Below are 21372 nucleotides of genomic sequence, written 5' to 3'. Positions count from 1 at the left end.
CCATCCAATTCCCACTCCCCCCTCCAGGGTCTGCATTGAATATCCCGCGGGTCGGGACATTGGTGGAGTCTTTAGTGTTTTCTATGTATATGATTATATCACCTGCAAATAGGGATAGTATGACTTTCTCCTTTCCAATTTGGATGTTCTTTAATTCTCTTGCCTTATTACTTTGGCTCGAACTTCTAGTTCTATGTTGACTAGGAGTAAGGAAGGTGGGCATCCTTGTTCCAGATCTTACAGTAAAAGCTTTCAGCTTTTTCCCATTCAGTATGATATTAGCTGTGGGTTTGTCATATATGACCTTTACTGTGTTAAGGTACATTCCTTCTCTACCTAATTTATCAAGAGTTATTAATCCTGAAGGTGTTGGATTTTATCAAATGCTTTTTCTGCATCTATTGAAATGATCATATGGATTTTTTCTTCATTGTGTTGATGTATCACATTTATTAACTTTTTTATATTCAGCCATCCTTGCATCCCAGGGATGAATCCCACTTGATCATGGTGAATGATCTTTGTATGTGTTGTTGAATTGTTTTGGGTAGTATTTTGCTGAGGATTTTCACATGTGTATTTATTATGGATACTGGTCTGCAGTTTTCTTTTTTGTGTATGAGTATCTTTTTCTGTCTTTGGTTGAGGGTAATTCTGGAAATATTCCCTCTTCAATTTTTTTAAAGAGCTTGGAAATAATTGGTGTTAGTATTTCTTGAAATGTCTGATAGAACTCAGCAGTGAAACTGTCTGGTCCTGGGATTATCGCTGCTGGGAGAATTTTTACGAATGTTTCAATCTCTTTTCTCACTATTGGTCTGTTATGTTTTCTAATTTTTCATGATTTAACCTTGGTAAGTGGTATGTATCAAGAATTTACTCATTTATTCTAGATTTTCCAGTTTGTTAGCATGTAGTTATTTGTAGTATTCTGTTATGATCCTTCATATTTCTGTAGTATTGGTTATAATATCTCCTTTTTATTTATGATTTTATTTATTTGCATCTTCTCTTCTTTTTACCCTTCATGTAGCTAAAGGTTTATTAACTTTGTTTATCTTTTTGAAAAACCAACTCTGTATTTCATTGAAATTTTGTATTTTCTAAAATTTCAAATGAATTTATTTCTGCTAATATCTTTGTTATTTCTCTCTTTCTATAATTTTGAGTTTGGATTTTTCTTGTTTTTCTAGTTCTTTGAGGTGTAAAGTTAGGTTGTTTATTTGAAGTCTTTCTACTTTCTGATGTACACATTTGCTACTATAAACGTCTCCCTTACAACTGCATTTGCTATATGCCATAGGTTCGAGTATGTTGCCTTTTCAATTTCATTTCTCTCCAAGAATTTTTTAAAATTTTGCTTTAATTTATTTTTTGCCCCATTCATTGTTTAGGAGAATGTTGTTTAATTTCCATGTATTTGTGGAGTTTCTAATGTCTCTCCTGTTATTGATTTCTAGTTTTATTTCATTGTGGTCAGACAAGATAGTTGATATTCAATTTTTAAAAATGTATTCAGACTTGTTTTTTGACCCAACACATGATCTATTCTGGAGAATGTTTCATGCGCTGCTGAGAAGAATTTTTATTCTGCAGCTATAGATGAAATGTTTTATAGATGTCTATTTGGTCCAATTGATCTAGAGTGAGATTTACTCTGAAGTCTTGGGTAATTTTCTGTCTGGTTGATCTATCCATTGATGAAACTGGGGTGTTAAAATCTCCAACTATCATTTATTGGAGTCTATGTTTCCTACTAGGTCTATTAGTAGATGCTTTATATATCTGGGGGCCAAGTTTTAGGTGAGCAAATATTTAGAATTGTTATATTCTCTTGTTGAATTGGTCACTTTATAATTTTGTAATGACTTTACTTTTCTTGGCTTGAACTCTATTTTACCTGATATAAGTATAGAACTCCTCTTTCTTGGTTTCGTTTTATTTCTTGGTTCACATGACATATCTACTACTTCTTTTCTTCCAGTCAATGCATGTCTTTATATGTGAAGTGAGTTGGTTGCAGGCAGAATATTGTTGGTTCTTTTTTATAATCCATTCAGCTTCTCTGTGTCTTTTAATTGAGAAAATTACTCCATTTATATTTAGAGCTATTATTAATATGAAGGTTCTTGTTACTGCCATTTTGTTACTTTTTCTCTGCTTGTTTTGTAGATTATTTTTTCATTTTTTCTGGTCTTCCTATTTTCCTTTGTGATTGAGTGACTTTCTCCAACAGTATACTTTGATTTCTCACTATTTATTTTTAGTGTGTCTGTTATAGATTTCTGTGTTATGGTTACTATGAGGCTCACAAAAAAAAAAAAAACATGTAAGAGTTATAACAGAATATTTTGAACTAAGAAAAATTTAACTCTGATCACCAATGAAAAAGAAAAAAAAAACAACTCTATGCTTTGATGTCATTTCCTCCCACTTTTTGACATTTTGTTGTTTGAAGTTTCATCTTTTAATATTGCTTATTTCTTATACACTTGTTGTATTTGATATTATCTTGTTAGGTTTGTCCACTAGTCTTCATACTAAGGATACAAGTGTTTATTCACAACCCTGACAACATTGGAGTATTCTGATTTTGTCTGTGTACTTACTTTACTAGTGAGTTTTGTATCTTCAAATGATTTCTTTTTACACTTTAGCATCACAATCTTTCAGACTGAAGAATTCCCTTTAGCATTTTGTATAAGGTAGGTATAATGTTAATAAATTCCCTTAGCTTTTGTTAGTCTGGGAATGAGTTTATTTCTCCTTATTTGAAGATTAGTTTTGCTGAATACAGAATTTTTGTTTGAATTCTTTTTCCTTTAGGACTTTGACTATATCATCCCATTCTTTTCTGGCCTGTAGGATTTCTACTAAGAAATCTGCAGAGAGTCTTATTGGGGCCTCATTGAATTTTATGTGTTTTTTCTCTTGGTGCTTTAAGTATTCTTCCTTTGTCTCTGGTCTTTGATAATTTGATTATAATATGCCTATGGTCATTCATTTTTGGATTCAATTTAATTTGTAATTCATTGTGTCTTCAAGCTCTTGGCTTCTTTCCTTTCTTTGATCAAGTCTGCTGTTGGAGCTCTTTGTCAAGTTTTTGAGCTCAGATAATGCTTTTTTTTTTTTTTTTTTTTTTTGGTTTGTGTTTCTATAATTTCTATTTTTTAAAAATTTTGTTTAAAAAATAGATTATTTTCCTTCTTCAAGTTTCTTATTCTGCTCCTTGACTCTTTTACAAATATGACTTAGTTTTCTATCTGTATTTTCTTGAGACTCCCTGAAGACCTTTAAGAGGATTATTCTGAGTTCTCTGTCAGACATTTCATAAATTTACTGTTCTTCTGGGTTGATTCCTGGCATTTTGTTGGTATCTTTTTGTGGTGTCATTTTTCTTTGTTCTTTCTCAATCTTTCTGTGTTTCCCTTGATTCCTGGGCATTTGATGAAATAGCTACCTCTTCCATGTTTTATAGGTGTTCTTTGGTGGTGTTAGACATTTACTTGTTAATATCAGAGCTTTGTCTCTGGTCTACAGCATTTATTTTTGTTGTTGTTGTTTTGTTTTGTTTTTTCCTGTCCTGTGGTGAATTATTAGCTACAACTACCCCTTAAACTCTGCCCTGGAACTAATTTGCTAACTTTAAAAAAAAATTCCCAAGTTGCTAGAGACTTACTGCAGGGACTGGAACCTAAGCACTGAGCCTAAGCTAAACTACCGTCTTGCCATTATTTCTCAATCTAGAGAAATCTTTTTGAATGGGCCAGGTTTTGATTTTTGGCTTTTTAGTCACTTCCAGTTCATGTGGAGACTCCACAAAAAATAACAACTATGGTGTGTGGAAAATCTGGCCTGGGACTGAGTATTTCCCATAAACTGTGCATCCTGTAGCTCTACCATGCTGATCAGTCTACACTGTGCAGTGCTATGGGAGGCGGATCAGCTGCCAATGATGTGCCCCAGTGCACCTCTAGTGGATCAGCCACATCCCTGGCGGTTCAAATGTTTCCCTTGGGGCAGATCCCACATGATTTTCCACAAAGACTCACAGACCTCTAGGTAAATCAGACACTAACTTTCTATTTTCTTCTCTCACCTTTGAAACAACAAGCTCATTGGCCCTCTTCTTGCACAACACTATGCTGGTCCTGAAGGTGGGACATGGGCCTCTCTGTAGTGATACTTTCCTCCCATAGGCTGCTGCCCTACCTCCTAGGCAGCTGCAAAGGAACTTCATGAACAGCTATATTGGCCTGGGAAATAGTGTGGGGTGTTCTGTAGTGATTTCCCCCCTCTTTTTCCAGTGTTAATGGCAAACTTCTCCCATGCAGGCTCAAAGTAGCTTCATGTAAAAAGTGCTGTAGTGGCTTTGTCATCTTCAGGTTGCTGCTTTGTGCACTGTGCCATGCCAGCTGAGGACGTGGCTGGGGCTGGGACAGATTGGAGTGAACCCTCCCCCAAATTCCTATAGCCTTCTTTGCCTTCATGGGCCCAGCAGGTCTCTCTTTTTTCTCCCTGAGTTTTAGTGGTATCAGGATGGCAGTTTTATGTTTTAATTGTTGTATTTGTCCGTTTCTGTTGCTTATAACAAAATAGCTGGAACTGGGTGATTTATAAAGATAAATGAAATTTATTGCTTACAGTTTCCGAGGCTGGAAAATCTAAAGTCCATCTGGTGGTGGTGACAGTGACCCAGGGGTCTCACATTGCAAGATGGTGGTGTTGTGAGGCACTCTCCCACAAGAATGCACTTACATACCACTCATGCAGAAAAGGGCAGTTTATTCACTCCAGCTGGCCAGTGACTGTCTCTCAAGGAGCAACCAAGGGAGAATAGCCTTGTGGGATTTTAAAGGCAAAAACTACATCCCGTTGGCACATGGGTTTGTCCAGGTGCACAAAGCAAGCAAGGTAGCTAGGTTACAGAAGCCAAAAATGAGCCATTAGTGCAATCAAGCATACAAATTTTCATTGTGTATGGTTCCTGTTCCCATGTAATAGTTCACTGTGTATGGCTCCTGTTTCTATGAAACAGTTTTTGTTTCTATGAGAAGGTCAATGGTTTCTCATGCAGAAGTGGGGGTAGTCTGACAATGGGAATGGAGCAGTGCCTTCCCAAGATGGCATTGGTATTGCTCAGGATTCTCTGTTATTGAATCAAAAGCAGTGACAGCCAGGGGGGTCATCTGGGATGGGGTGAGGCAGGTGGTGTGGTAAATTCCAGGAACTAGGCCATTGTGTCAGGTCAGACAGGGGGTAAAAGGGAGTTACTTAGGTTAAGCAAGCAATTTTACAGAAGCAGATAGCATACGCTATGAGGGTGTAGTGAGCTCTATTTCAGTGGAAACAGAGAGAGCAGAGAAAGAGAACGGAGAGACAGACTCTCCTTCCTCTTCTTTTAAAGCCCTCAGAACCATACCCCTGACCACCATTTTTAATTCATTCACCATGGTATGTGGTCCTGAGATCTAATCACCTCTTCAAGGCTCCACCTTTCAATTACCATAATAGGATTTCCCACCCACTTAATGGTCTCAGTCAAGGCTAAGTTTCTAATACATAAAACTTGCGGGACACAATTCAAGCTTCAGGGAATTAATTCAATCCACTACATGTCAGTTGGTCTCTTGTTGGGGACAGTGATTCTGGGGATCATCTAGTCAACCAAGTTGGTGACTCTCACAAAATTCATATTTTATATAACACCAAGGAAAAAATATAGAAATGACAAAATGAGAATCATATTTACAACAAATATAAAATACAAAGACTAAATATAACTTAAACTTAAAGAGTTACTAAAAATAAACTAGATATTCAACATTTCAATTGAATATTCAAAGATATTAACAAAAAGTTCACATATAAATGGCCATAAATCTTCAAGAAACAAATGTTGGATAAAGATATTTCCAACCTATCAGTAAATTAAAGAGAAAACAAGTTTAAAAAACAGGGTGATATCTTTTTTTTTTCTGCCTAAAAATGGGCAATGATACAGAAAACTAATAATTATTCAGCCATATTTGGTCATGACAAATTGTGTCATTCTCTATAGGTAAAAGTGGAAATTATCAAAAATATTTTGAAAGCAATTTTCAAACTATTGTCAAGAGGTCAAGAGCCAAGAATACACATGCATTTTAGTTTAGTAATTCCATTTCTATAAATTTGCCTTCTAGAGATAAGCAGAAAGCTTACACACTTTATACACAGAATGTTTATTATAGTGTCATTCTTATAAGAGCAAAAAATTGAGCAATTTATATGTACAAATGTAAAATGGGTTTTAAGCAACATATAAAATTAATGTTTTTGAGAAATACTTTCTGACATAACAAACTTTCCTAATGTAATTTTAAATTAAAAAGCTGCATGATCTCAAATTTGCATATATTATATATATGCAGTGGAAAAGCTAGAAGTATGCTAAATGATTAACAATAGTTAACTCTGGTTGACAAGTGAAGAAAATTTTACGGTTTAGCTTTTCTCTATATTCTTAATTTAATGCAGTAATTTTGTATTAGCTTTGTAAGTAAAACTCACATTTTTCTAAAGAAAACCGTAAAAGCCTTATTATTAATATTACCCATTAAAATAATGAATCAAAAATTTAGAAATTTAATTTGGTACATATTAATTTTTATTTTATTTTATTTTATTTTATTTAAAATATTTTAACATTTATTTGTTCATATTCGTTGGGTGCAGTGTGTCATTTCACTTTTTTTCATTTTTTAATTGAAACATAATTGTACATATTTGTGGGGTACAGCATTGAATATCAAAGCTTGTGTGCAACGTATGATGCTCAAGTCAGATAATTAGTATAGTCAACATTACACAATGTAATCATTTTTGTCACCCTTTTGAGTTTACCAATTTCTTGCTAAAACCTTTGTCCTCTCCCCCTTTGCCACCTCTGGTGGCCTCAGTTCTGTTCTCTCCTTTTGAAATTTCAGTGCATTATCATGATTGGTGTATCTTTCTTTCTTTTCTAATTAATCTGTTTATTTTTTAAGCTCCCACTTATGAGTGAGGCCATGTGGTATTTCTCTTTCTGGGCCTGGCTTATTTCACTTAAGGTAATTTTCCCTACGCTCATCCATGTTGCTGTGAATGGCAGAATTTCATTCATTTTTATGGCAGAGAGTATTTCATTGTGTATATACACCACATTTTCCTCAATACACGCATACACTGCATAATGATTCACTTAGGGTAGATAGCATATTTTGTTACCCATTAGTCCAAAAATTCATGCCCCCCCGTAACTATTATTCTACTCTCTACTTCCATAAGAACCACTTTTTTTTAGATTCAATATATGAGTGAAATCACGTGGTATTTGTCTTTTTGTCCTTGACTTCACTTAACATGATGGTTTCCAGTTCCATCCATGATGCTGCAAATAACAGGATATTATTTTTTTAAATATCTGAGTAGTATTCCATTGTGTACATGTAGTACAGATTTTTTAATCCATTCATCCACTGATGGGCATTTAGGTGATTCCACCTCTTGGCTATTGTGAATAGTGCTACAGTGGACCTGGAATGCAGGTGTCTTTTTTTTTTTTTATATATATACTTAATTTCCTTTGGGTATTTGCCCAGTAGTGATATAGCTGGGTTGTGAGGTGGATCTATTTTTAGTTCTCTGTGAAAACTCCATACTGTTTTCCATCGTGGCTGTACCAATTTACACTCCCACCAGCAATATAGGAGAGTTCCTTTTTCTCCACATCCTCATTTCTTATTTTTTGTCTTGTTGATAATAGCCATTCCAAGTGGATTGGGATGATATCTCATAGTAGTTTTAATTTGCGTTTCCCTGATGATTAACAATATTGAGCATTTTTTCATGTTGGCCATTGGTATATCTTCTTTTGAGAAATGTTTGTTCAGGTCCTTTGCCCATCTTTTAATTGGGTTATTTGTTTTTGCTGTTGAGTTAAGTTCCTTATATATTCTGGGTATTAGCCCCTTGTCTGATGTGTGGTTGGCAAACATTTTTTCCCATTCTGTAGGTTGTCTTTTCACTTTGTTGACAGTGTCCCTCACTTTGCAGAACTTTTCAATTTGATGTGGTCCAATTTGTGTATTTTTGCTTTAGTTGTCTATGCCTTTGTAGTCTCACTTCAAAAAGGGCTCTCCATTCCCACTTCATGTAGCTTTTCTCCTATATTTCCTTTTAGTAGTTTCATAGTTTCTGGTCTTAAATTTAGGTCTTTGATCCATTTTGAGTTTATTTCTATGTATGGTGAGAGGTAGGGGTCTAGTTTCAATCTTCTGCATGTGAATATCTGGCTTCCCAGTCCAGATATTTGTTGAAGATGTTGTCCTTTCCCCATTGTATATTGCTGGAGCCTTTGCCAAAAATGAGTTGGCTGTAAATGTGTGGGTTTATTTCAGCATTCTCTATTCTATTCTATTGGCCAATTTATCTATCTATCTATCTATATATGCCAGTGCTATTCTCTTTTTGTCACTATAGCTTTAATGTATATTTTGAAGTCAGGAAGTGAAATGCCTCTAACTTTCTTTTGTTGTTGTTGTTCAAGATTGCTTTAGCTGTTCTGGGTCTTTTGTGGGTCCATACAAATTTTAAGTTTGTTTTTTCTATTTCTGTGAAGAATGTCATTGGTATTTTGATAATGACTGCATTGAATGTGTAGATTGCTTCGGGTAATATGTACATTTTGATTATGTTAATTATTCCAAACCATGAACATGGGATACCTTTCCTCTCCAATTTTTTTCACCAATGTTTTATTGTAGGTTTTCATTGTACAGGTCTTTCACCTCCTTTGTTAAATTTACTCTTACATATTTCTTTCTTTCTTCTTCTTTTATTTATTTTTTCTTGTTTGGATATTTTGTTGTTGGCATATAGGAAAGCTGTTGATTTTTGTGTGTTGCTTTTCTATCCTGCCACTTCACTGAATTCATTTATTAGGTCTACTGATTTTTTGGTTGGGTCTTTAGCAATTTCTATTTATGTGATCATGTCATCTGCAAGTAGGGTTAATTTGATTCCCCTCCCTCCTTTCCACTTTGAATGCCCCTTTTTGCTTCTTCTTGCCTTATTGCACAGGCTAGAACTTCTAATACTATGCTATGTTGAATAAGAGTGGGGAAGGTGGGCATCCTTGTCTTGTTCCAGATCTTAGGGAAAAGCCTTTAATTTTTGGCCATTCAGCCTCTTTCCATTCAAATATCAAAAAAAAAGAATTAAATAGAATAGCAAATGAAATTACATTCTGAAGCTTGTACTATCAACTTGTGAGTTCTACTAAACTTTTCATTCTGACTTCTAGCTCCCGGCAATTGACACAGCTTTTACTCTAATTGTATAGGAGAATACCACATTCATAAAGAATCTTTGGATTTCACTTGACTACACCTAAAAAGCAGCTTGAAGTCCTTGGAGCAAACAGCTGAATTTACATTCTGAAACCTGTACTATGAACTTGTGAGTTCTACTAAACTTTTCACTCTGACTTCTAGTTCCCTGCAATTGATGGAGCCTTTACTCTAATTGTATTGGAGAATACCACATTCATAAAGAAACCTTGAGTTTCACTTGACCATATATAAAAAGCAGCTTAAAGTCCTTAGAGCAAATAGCACAGCTGTGAATTGTTACTGTAGTTGGACATCAGTCCAGAAAACATCCTAAAGAAAATCATGGAAGTAAAAATACAGAAGAAGTATGGGGTAGAGCAACACCTTTACAACATTTTGAGCATAACAGCTGAATTGGAAAACAAAGAAAAATTATAAGAACTTTCTGATATTTGGAATTCTCTACTTAAAATGTTAATTTTTAAGTAGCAACAAGTCATTCTGAGCTTTTAGCACTGTGCTCAGTTCTTTTCTTAGATGACACCCAATCAAACTCAACTGAGGTCTTAACAGCTAAAAGAAAGTATTTGAATTCACAGAAATGGAGAAAACAATTCAAATTTTAAAAAATACACCAGATATTAGAAAATATGACATAAGATTTCTTCAACTAGTCTAGTATCATTTTTTAAATTGCAACTTAAATTTCCCATTTGGTGTTGGACTCTTACAAAGATAGTGTGCCTAGAAGGAAAAAATATGGAAAATTAGTAACTTAGAGAGAGAATTTATGGTCTGTATTTTCTAGCTTCTTCCTCATTATTCAATTAAGTTATTAAAGTTTATAGAAGACACTACTGCTGCTCTGGAGTTTGAAGGTCACAGAGAGAAATCTGGGAAGGAAAATAGTGTCAGACCCTTTTTCATTGTCGATCTATTGAAGAGTATTAGCAGGCTGTGTATATCTTTCCTCCAAGTTATAATAAAGATTATTTTGTTTTTGCAGATGTTTAAAGACTTGATGCCAATGACAAATTTTCAACTAGAACCCTCAAGAAATGTCACTACTGTGTCTTGCCAAGAGAGATCCAGCATTTTCTCTAAATAAACATCTGCTGGGAACACTTTAAAGGAAGGCATTTTAAATAATGGCATTTGTAGTTTCTTGTCTTTAATAAGTTTGAAAAAGGAGAAAAATTCGTTTATGATACATTCCCTCCCAAATCAACTTTGCTTTACTGACACACATCAAATTAGATCTAAAAGTAAAACATTCACATTATATTGGGGGGAAATGGTTAAAAAAAAATTATCTGAACTGTTTGTATCAGTCACACCTAAGAGACACACATAAATCACAGGTTTCTTTAACTTCAGAAACTCCACCAGTTCATTGTTATGTTTACTGTTTTGTGGAAATTATACTACATTTATATTTACATAATAATTGGATTTTCTATTACATTAAACAAAAAACCCTCAAAAATGAGAGTCAGGGAACCATAAGTTAGCTATACAACCTGAACAATGCAAACTCATTTGTAGTTAGAATGGAAATGTCATCTTCCACAAACTAATACCAGTGTTTGGGGATAATTTTCTGTAGGAAATGCAAGATATATAGCCAGGCTCTTTAAGGTTCCTAGAAAGAGACACACACAGATTGCCTTTGGTAGTAGGTGTTTATTGCAAAGATACCCTAGAATGTAATTTAGCAAGAAATGCTATCTTGTAGCTACTCTGGGTTTCACTGCTTTAAAGAATCAGGCATACTGTAGACATCATGAAACAGTGATAAAATTAGCATCTTTCAGTTTACCAACTGAAAGCTTAAAATAACTGCCTTTTCTCCCTTTGCCCAGCATTTTAACTTTCCCATACAATTGATCTGACTGATAGCTTTGCCGTTATTCAAAAAGGAATACCACTATTGTCAAGAATTTCACACCAAGTCAACCTGGAGTTCTCATGCATCAGTCACTAGAAGGAAGATTTGATTTCTCCTGACATGGAGTTCAAGAAATTAGTGACTGATTCAGTGAAGTTCTGGTTTGGGCCCTCTTAGAAGTTAGCAATGGCCAAGGCTGATTTAGTCCTCCTAGGGTCTTCTTGCAGCATGTTCAACAAATTATATAAAATGGAAAAGAAATGCATAAAGCAAGGATTCAGTATGTGTGCCATCATGTATGCATTCAGAATGCATGAGGTTATGGGTGCCATGTGAAGCTAGCTTTGGAGACCAATGCTATATTGGAAAAAAAAACCCCAGTATTAATAATTAGTACTTCCAGAATGGTGGAGCAAGAAGCTTGTTGGGCACTCTGTCTAGCAAAACAACAATTATACCCATAAACATTTATTTTAAAAGAACAATTATTTTTAATTTATGGACAGTGCTTATGGAAAGGGCATACAGCAAAAGGAGACCAGCGAGAACCTGTGGAATCAGAGTCCCTAACTGCTTCCTTAAACCCCTGCCCTCCCCAAGCTCCATATTAGAGAAGGTCTGCACCAATTGTTCTACTCTGAGCTAGCATGGCCAAGAAGATGAGGACTCCCTTGAAAGCATTCCCCAAATCACACACAGAATTATTAACACAAGTCCTCATTAGCACAAAAGGCTTAAATACACCTTTTGAGCAAACACTAACTGAACAATAAACTTATTTTGACCCAAGGGAAACTTCCAGGATTTCAGATGTAAAAATAACATTATAGTCATTTCTGGCAATCTAGAAGACTGTGTGCATAATCAAAGCTGTGCATTGTTAAGAGCAGCCAGAGAGGGTACTTCCAAGCTGTGAGTCACTGGCTGAATATAGGTAAAAAATACAAAAAACAAAATAACAAATTAAAAAAAAACACACACAAAAATAAATTCCCTGACATGTGATATTATTCTACATGCCACATACATGTCCCATAGAAAGGGTAAAAATCTATCTGGCTGTGAGGGTTTAAATACAGCCTTTGATAGATGTGTCTTACACAGATCCAGTGGCAACCCCTAGTGTCACCCAGGTGACAAGATAGAGACAGAATTAAAATCTGAGCAGGGATATCAGAAATTTTATGCTATAGTGGAAATAGGCTTGGTAGAATTAGTTCATCAAAGTCACTAAACACTTAAATAAACAGCCAGGCAAACAACAGCAACAAGCTCTGGAGTTTGAGGTAAAGGGGAATCAGTATACAAAGTTGCTAGATTATGTTATTTAAGAATTTTGAGTTTTATAAACAATGACAAAATTGAGACCTACAAAATAATAGGAACGTGTTACTCACACAGAAGAAAGGAAGTGGGCAATGAAAATTGCTTTTGAAGAGGTCCAGTTGGTGAACATAGCAGACAAAGAGTTCAAATCAATTATTATAAATACATTCAAAGAAAAAAGGAAACTATGCTGTAATAATTAAAGGAAGTACGATAACAATGTCTTATCAAATAGTGTATATCAACAAATATATAGAAATTGTTGAACAGAGTAAGTGGAAATTCAGACATTAAAAGTACAATAACCAAAAGTAAAAATTTCCTAGCAGGGCTCAACAGTAGACATAAGGCAAAGAAATAATCAGCAAACTTGAGGATAGATTCAATAGACATCATACAGTCTGAAAAAAAAGAATTAAAAAATGCACAGAGCCTGAGAAAAATGTGGGATAACAGTAAATGCACTAACATATGCACAATGCCATAGCCGAAGTATGGGAGAGAGAAAAAGGGATAAAATAAAGCATTCAGAAAAATAATGGTTTAAAAATTTCAAAATTTCATGAAAACCTTAAACATCAAAGGCCAACCAATAAACTCTAAATAGGGTAAACTGTTGCTTTGACTCAGTTGGGGTGACAGAGATGCAAAAAGGATTACTCAAAGCCTATTTCTTCTGAGCAGTGAGAGACCCTGAGGGGTTAATTTCCTGGAACCCTCAAGAGAGAGGCATTCCTTCCTTGGGAAATTAACCACGAACTGGGGTTCTCTCCCTGTATTTATTCTCCAGACCAGGAAGTTAAAGAAAAGGAACATAAGTGGAGTTATTGCTAAGTATAGTTTAACAATAGAAGCTGGTAACATCAGTGAAATAACAAAGTGACATTCCATAATGCAATTTGCAAAAGGTTAAGTCGATCCACCAACAAAAGCTTGTTCTTAGCAAACATTTTCTTTCCCTACAGCAATTTCCTTAGTATGTTCACATAACAATCAAGTAACTTTTCTGTCCTTGAGCCAGCAACTTTGCTGTATTACAATTCTTTATCTACATCAGAGACTTTATCCTGGGGAAAGTTTCCTGTCTTTTGCAAGTTTAACGTTTCTATATGTAATTTTAAAAAGTTAAGTTATACCTGAAACTACAGGGCTTTGGAAACTAGGCCCTATGAAATACATTTGCTTTATAAATGTTAGTATACTCCACAGTAAACACAAGAGATTCATCAACAGTCAGACACATCAAAGCCAAAATATGAAAAGCCAAAGATAAAAATAATATTTTAAAAGCAGTAAGAGAAAAATAACTTGTGTACAGATTTCTACTCATGTAGAGATTCCACTATGATTAACAGTTAACTTCCCATCAGAAACAATGGAGATCATAAGGCATTGGGGTGACATATTCAAAGGGCTGAAAGTAAAAATGTTTCAACCAAGTGCTGTATATTGAACAAAACTATCTTTTAAAAGTGGAGGTGAAGTAAGTGCCTTCTCAGCTGAACAAAACCCCATATAATTGTTTCTATCAGATCCGAACTGCTTTACAAGAAATACTGAAGTTCTTCAGACTGGAAGCAAGTTACACCATTTAGTAATTCAAATCCACATGGAAAAGAAGGGAAAGAGCATTCTAAAGGTAATTATGTAGACAATTACAAAAGACAGGATACTTGCCTATATCTTCTCTTAACTCACTTAAAAAGCAATTAGTAAAAATATGTAAACAATTATACTGTTGGGCCTATAACATATGAATGTAATATATTTGAAAATAAGAGAAAAGAACAAGTGGGTGGGAATAAAGCTGTACTGGAGTGAGAAAATGGCAATGTATGGTAACTCAAAAACACAGGAAGAAATAAAAAGGACTAGAAATGGTAAATAAGGTTAATATAGAAAAATCTATAAATATATACATTCTCTCTTTCTTCTCTGAGCTTCTTTAAAACATATAAGATATTTTCAAGTAATAATTTTACCAGTGTATGCTGTGGTTTGTAACATATAAAGAAATAATTTGTATAACAGCAATATCACAAAAACTGGGGGAAGAAATTGAGCTCTGTAGAAGTAGTAAAGTTTTGATATTTCACTGGAGCAAAGTCAGTATAAATTTAAAGTAGATCCTGATTAGTTCAAATGTATATTATAATCCTTAGGGTAACCACTAAGGAAATATCTCATAATATAATTTTAAATCATTAATATACTTAAATGTTATATTAGAAAAATTTAATACAAGAGAAGGTGAAAAAAAAAGAGGGAAAAAAGACATGACACATATAGACAACAAAAAACCAAAGCAATAGAAGGAAATGCAACCATGCCAATAACATTAGATGTGAATCGAATAAATACTCAAATTAAAAGGCAAAGATCACCAGGTTTGAGCTATAGGAGATATTTTATATTCAAAGATGAAAACAGCCTAAAACAACCTGAAAACTATAACAACAAAAGAACTGAAATGGTCATTCTAACATCACAAAAAAGCAACAAAGTGTTACTACAGAAAAAGATGGACATTTTATAATGACAAAAGGGTCAATCCATCAGAAATATATAAGAAGCATAAACATATATACTACTAATAACAGAGTCCTTAAATACTTGAAGCAATACCAACAGAATTGAAGGGAAATATAGAAAATTCAATAGACTATATACATATATAATTATAAAATATAACATTTGGTGATTTTAATCCCCATTAAAATACCAATGACATTCTTCACAGAAATAGGAAAAACAATCCTAACATTCATGTGGAAAAACAAAAGATTCGAATACCCAAAGCAACCCTGAGCAAGAATAATAATAATAATAATAAATAATAATAATAATAATAATAAATAATAATAAAATAAAGGTGGAGGCATACCACTACCTGACTTCATATTGTACTACAAAGCTGTAGTAACCAAAACAGCATAGTACTGGCATAAAAACAGACACTAGAACCAATTGAATGGAATAGAGAACCCAGAAATTAACCCACCAACTTACAATCAAGTGATCTTCAACAAAGGCAGCAAGAACATACATTGGAGAAAAGACAGCCTCTTCAATATAATGGTGCTAGGAAAATTGGACATCCATATGCAGTAGAATGAAATTAGACTTATAACTCTTGCCACATACCAAAATCAACTCAAAATAGATTAAATATTTAAGTATAAGACCTGAAACTATAAAACTACTAAAAGAAAAAATAGGGGAAACACTTCAGGAAGTAGGACTGGGCAAGGACTTTATGAATAAGACACCAAAAATCACAAGCAACAAAAGAATAAATAAATAAATAAATAAATGGGATAATATCAATCAAAAAGGCTTCTGCACTGCAAAGGAAACAATCAACAGAGTGAAAAGACAACTGCAGAATGGAAGAAAATACTTGCAAACTATACATCAAAAAAGGGCAGCCCCGTGGCACACTCGGGAGAGTGCGGCACTGGGAGTGCAGCAACGCTCCCGCCGTGGGTTCGGATCCTATATAGGAATGGCCGGTGTGCTCACTGGCTGAGCACGGTGCAGGTGACACCAAGCCAAGGGTTGCGATCCCCTTACTGGTCACGAAAAAGACAAAAAAAAAAAAAAAGGGATTAATATCCAGAAAACACAAGGAACTCAAACAACTTCACAGTAAAACAAACCCAAATAACCCAATTAAAAAATGGGCAAAGGAGCTGAATAGACATTTCCCAAAGGAAGTCATACAAATGGCCAATAAATACATGAAAAAATGCTCAACATGACCAGTCGTCCAGGAAATGCAAATTTAAACCTCCCTGAGATATCATTTCACCCAAGTTAGACTAGCTGTAATCAAAAAGACTGAGAACAGCAAATTCTGGTGAGGATGCAGAGAAAGGGGAGCTCCTCTACACTGTAGGTGGGCCTGTGAATTAGTAGAGCCACTATGGAAAACAGTATAGAGTTTTCTCAAATGACTAGATAGATGTGCCACGTGATCCAGGAATCCCAGTTCTGATTATATACCCAAAGGAATGGAAATAATAATTTAAAAGGGATACCTACACTCCCAAGTTCATTGCAGCTCTATTTACAACAGCCAAGATATGGAACCAGCTTAAATATCCTTCAACTGATGAGTGCATAAGGAAAATTTGGTATATATACACAATGGAATACTACTCAGTCATAAAAAAGGATGAGTTTCTGCCATTCATATCAACATGGATGTGCTTGGAGAAAATCATGTTAAGTGAAATAAGCCAGGTACAGGAAGAGAAACACCCCTTGTCCTCACTAAAAAGTGGGAGCTAAGAGAAAAAAGAAGGAAGTAAAGAAAAATCACAATGGTACTTCGGACTTAGACTTGCAGAGGGAGAGAACAGACCTGAGGTTGCAGGTGGTGGAGGGAGGAGGGGAAGGAAGACTGGGGAGAAGCTGGATGGGGCACATGGGGAATATTTTCAATTTGTGGTAATAGACATGCTGATAGTATTGATCTGATCATCAAATCTGGGGCACTGGTGATAAGTGTTAGTTTTGTGCTCCATGAATATGCATAAAAAAAATCATGACACCACTCTTCTGCTCCCAAACATCCGATAGCTTCTCAGCACACTTCAAATAAAAGTGAAACTCTTACTCCAAGGCCACATACACTCTCACACCTACTTCCACTGTAGACTCACCTTTTCCTTCAGTGTATTCAGCCACACTGGTCTGTTTCCAGTTGTGAGGACTCACCAGGCTCATTTTTCCTTTGGGTTTTTGTGCTGCTTTTTCTCACCTCTTGGAACAGGCCTTGTAAAGATCCTCTCGTTGTTCTCTCACTTCCCTGAGGTCTTTGCTCAGCCATGGCTGTCCTCACCATTCTACGTGAAGCAGCTCCCACTTCTACTCACTCACCATCTCCTTGACCTGCTTTTCTTCCTCCATGCACTTTTCACTACCTGGAATTATGTTGTACATGTGCTTATGTATTTAGTTACTCACTTGTTTCCTCTGTCCCCCAGTAGATGTAAGCTCTTTGAGGGCGTGGTATCTTCTGTGTTGTTTCCTCCTCAGTCCTAGAGCAGTGTCTGGCACATAATAAGCAGTGAATAATATTTCATGAGTACATTAAATTGTTATTCTTTTGTTGAGCCCATTATATATGAGTGGAGAGTTTCAGAGCTTAACTGTCCTCTTTTTGATTTGGAGAGCTCTATTTTTATCTAACATCATGAAAACCTGGGATCAGTGAGACTTAGAATTAGAAAATATCTTTTGGGAATTGATATAGTATCTCTTATTGGGTTAAGAAAAGTGGTCCCAGAGAAAACGGTCTAATAGAGAAATAAGAACTTTCATAAAATGAGTAGTTTTTCATGTACTATGAAATCAAATCTATATCACTAATATGATATTATTTTATCCCAGGGGAATGTGGAAATTTAAAAAAAAACCCAAAATAGTTAATTCTACAAAGTGATCCTCAAAGGGTATTTTATTAGATTAAATATATACGTATATATGTATATGCATACATATACATACACATACACCCCCCACCCCATCTCTGTCTCTCTCTCTGAGTATCTCCCTCCGTATATACATGTATATTCTTGAGCACATTCTAAAGACACGCTATCATAGTTCTCAATTCACATATGGCGTCAGATACACTTGGTCCAAATTTGGGCCCCGCCATTTCCTCACTGCTTGAGCAAATTATTTAACTTTAGTGAGACTAAACTGGCTCATCTGTAAAGTAGGGACCAAGCCGAATTCACAGGAGTGGTGTGAAGACTAAACCTTGTCATAAGTGTTAAGTGCCTGGCACAGTGCCTTGGATTAAATGCTTACAATTTAGGCATTCATCCAAAAAATGATCGTTTCTCATTTTTTCCTGCAGAACCTTCTGGACTTAGGTTACTCTCTATTTAAGTTCTCCTCGGCTTCATAAAACACCCAGTCATTGAATTTGAATCTTCCAGAGTCATGTTTCTTTCTTTCTTTTTTTTTCTGGTGAAAAAGGTCCTTTTATTAACCTCATTAATATGTGACTTATAGGTCACCTCTTACCTGCTGTATTATACTTTTGTTTTTGTTTTTGTTTTTTTTTATTTTGTCAATATACAATGTAGTTAGTTATTGTGGTGAAAAAGGTCCTTTTATTAACCTCATTAATATGTGACTTATAGGTCACCTCTTACCTGCTCTATTATACTTTTGAAAAATAATAATTACAGCTTACACTTATTAGTATGTAACTGTTTACATGTATTAACTAATTTAATTCTCACAAGTTTATGACAGACACTATTATTATCTCATTTATTAGCTGAGAAAACTGAGGCAACTAAGTTGCCCAAGAGCACACACAAAAAATTGGAGCCAGGATTTGGACTTGAGTCATCTGTCTCTGCAGCCCATGCTTTTAATCGTTTTACTATATGTCCCACCCCACATTGTATAAATGTTTTCCAGCAAGAAAAAAGAATTATATTAGAAGTACTAATGATGTACCATTATTTTTTCCATAGGCAAGTCAGATCCATTGCAGAGAAAGGGTAAAGGAGGATTATTTTGTTCCAACCTAAAGGTCTTGTTTAAGATTTCAGCTAAGCTAGGTTACTACTTTTTTCCCCTCTAAAACAGGCCTAAATGTTTCTACTTAGATCTCACGCATATTTAAGTTTCAGAATTAGGTGGGTCTTCAAAAGTGACTATATGGACATGTGAGCCCAGAAGGTAAAAACAAAAACAGAAAAACAATGAGGATCTGCCTCCATGAGTGTCAGATTAATGAGTTTTTTAATCAAGAAAGAACAGCATGTGATTGAACCCTTAGTCTTGATGACATGCATTTGACTGTGTGCCCAGTCAGTAGAAACAACCTCACTTTGTCGCATTTTGCTCCAGCTTCAGAATACCAAGACTGCTTCTGTATGATGGAATGGCAACAAAGTTGAGAATGTTAAGCTAAAAGCTGGAGTGTAAATTTTCAAATTAGCTGGCAACAGGGGTCTATTCTGTTTGGCATGTGAAAACTGGAGGCATTTAGGGTTGTTAAAAAGTTCATTTCTTACATGAGTCAGTATTTTGTTGTTGTCACGTAACAGAGGACAATCACCATAAAGCATCTACCCAGGAACTCATTTGTGTGGGAAGGCTAGTGGGAGACTGGACCGAATAAGTGGACAAATGTTCTACAGACAGGGAGGATACAGGAACCACCTTAGAACATGTCATCTTAGTGTTTTTGAGGGCTAGGGAGGCTACACTAGAATCTTACATGTATGTCTGCTCAGTTCTGAGATTGAAAGTTTCATCATTGCACAGTTTTTCCTAAAGATGATATCTCTGGATTTTTTTTCTTTGTCTTATTTATTACTTATCACTAGTCTAACTTTACAAGACCGTAATTCTGTGAGCAGCCCAAAAGTCATTGGTTCCTAACTCAGAAAGCATTATTATAGATGCCCAGACATCTTTGACCTATGAATATATCTGTAAGCAAAATAACCGTGAGACCAGAGTACCTGCTGAATTAAGAAGTAACATTTATTTTTCTTACTCTTTCAGAATGAACAATTATTTCCACTTTTCAGACATGGAAATTAAGGCTCAATGAGAATCATTAATTTATCCAGGATCACATCCAATCCTTTGTTTAACCCGTGCATATTGGTTAAATTTAGATTCCCAGTACATCATTACCTTATGTCTTTAATATCTGTTTAAAGGGCCATACTTCTATTTCCTTGGACAAAACATATTGAAACCCACGACAGTTACAGACTTCTTTTGTATAGAATAAATCCAATTGCTAATCTGTCTCTCCTTATGCTGAGCTTTAAAAATAAAAATGTACTTGGCAATAAGCTATATTGAAACTTGAAAGGGTGATAAGTCTTATTGGACTGTTGGCTCATTTCTAATGCAGCAGTGTAAGATAAACAAAGCCTTCTTTGTTTTGAACATTATTCAGAATTATTTCTGACTTCAGTGATAGTAGCTAGGCATCTTCAGGAAAATGCCCATAGAAATCTATAGACTACAGGCAAACTATTGTTAGCTATTTGAGCTGATTAGAAAAAGGCGGGGGTGGGGGGGTACATCATCATAACCATATTTTTCACAAAGTCTCCAACCTATGCAACAATTATCTTTTTCTTAGGCATCTGTAGTTTTCAGGGATAGAATTCAAATACCAAGCCTGAATATCTATTTTTAATCTGAAAATGGATGAACATTTAAAATTTGCCTGATTCAAGGCTGAAAGATTTACTGTTATCCCCTCTTGAAATCTAACAGATTAACTTTTCTTTTAAAGAGTGCCTTGTACTTACAGCCAACATGCTTATTTATCCACAATTATTTCCAAAAAAGATTCTATCACTTACACTTATTAGCAGGACCTCTCTGAGCCTTGGAAAACAGATGATAAAAATCCCTTATCTATAGGTTAATATCCAACATTTATAAAGAACTCATACAATTTAATAGTAGAAAAACTAATAACCTAATTAAAAAATGGGCAAAAGACCTGAATAGATATTTCTCCAAAGAAGACATAAAAATGGCCAACAGGTATATGAAAGGATGCTCAACATCACTAGTCATCAGGGAAATGCAAATCAAAACCATTGTGAGATTCCACCTCATACCTGTTAGGATGGCTATTATCAAAGTCAAAAGATATTTGCACTCCCATGTTCACTGCAGCATTATTTACAACAGCCAAGATAAGGAAACAACCTAAGTTTCCATTGATGGATGAAAGGATAAAGAAACTGTGAGATATATATATATATATATATATATATATATATATATATAAAA

This window comes from Galeopterus variegatus, unplaced genomic scaffold (assembly GCF_000696425.1).
Source record: "Galeopterus variegatus unplaced genomic scaffold, G_variegatus-3.0.2 Scaffold1112, whole genome shotgun sequence".
Lineage (NCBI taxonomy): Eukaryota > Metazoa > Chordata > Mammalia > Dermoptera > Cynocephalidae > Galeopterus > Galeopterus variegatus.
Note: the sequence above shows the minus strand (reverse complement) of the source record.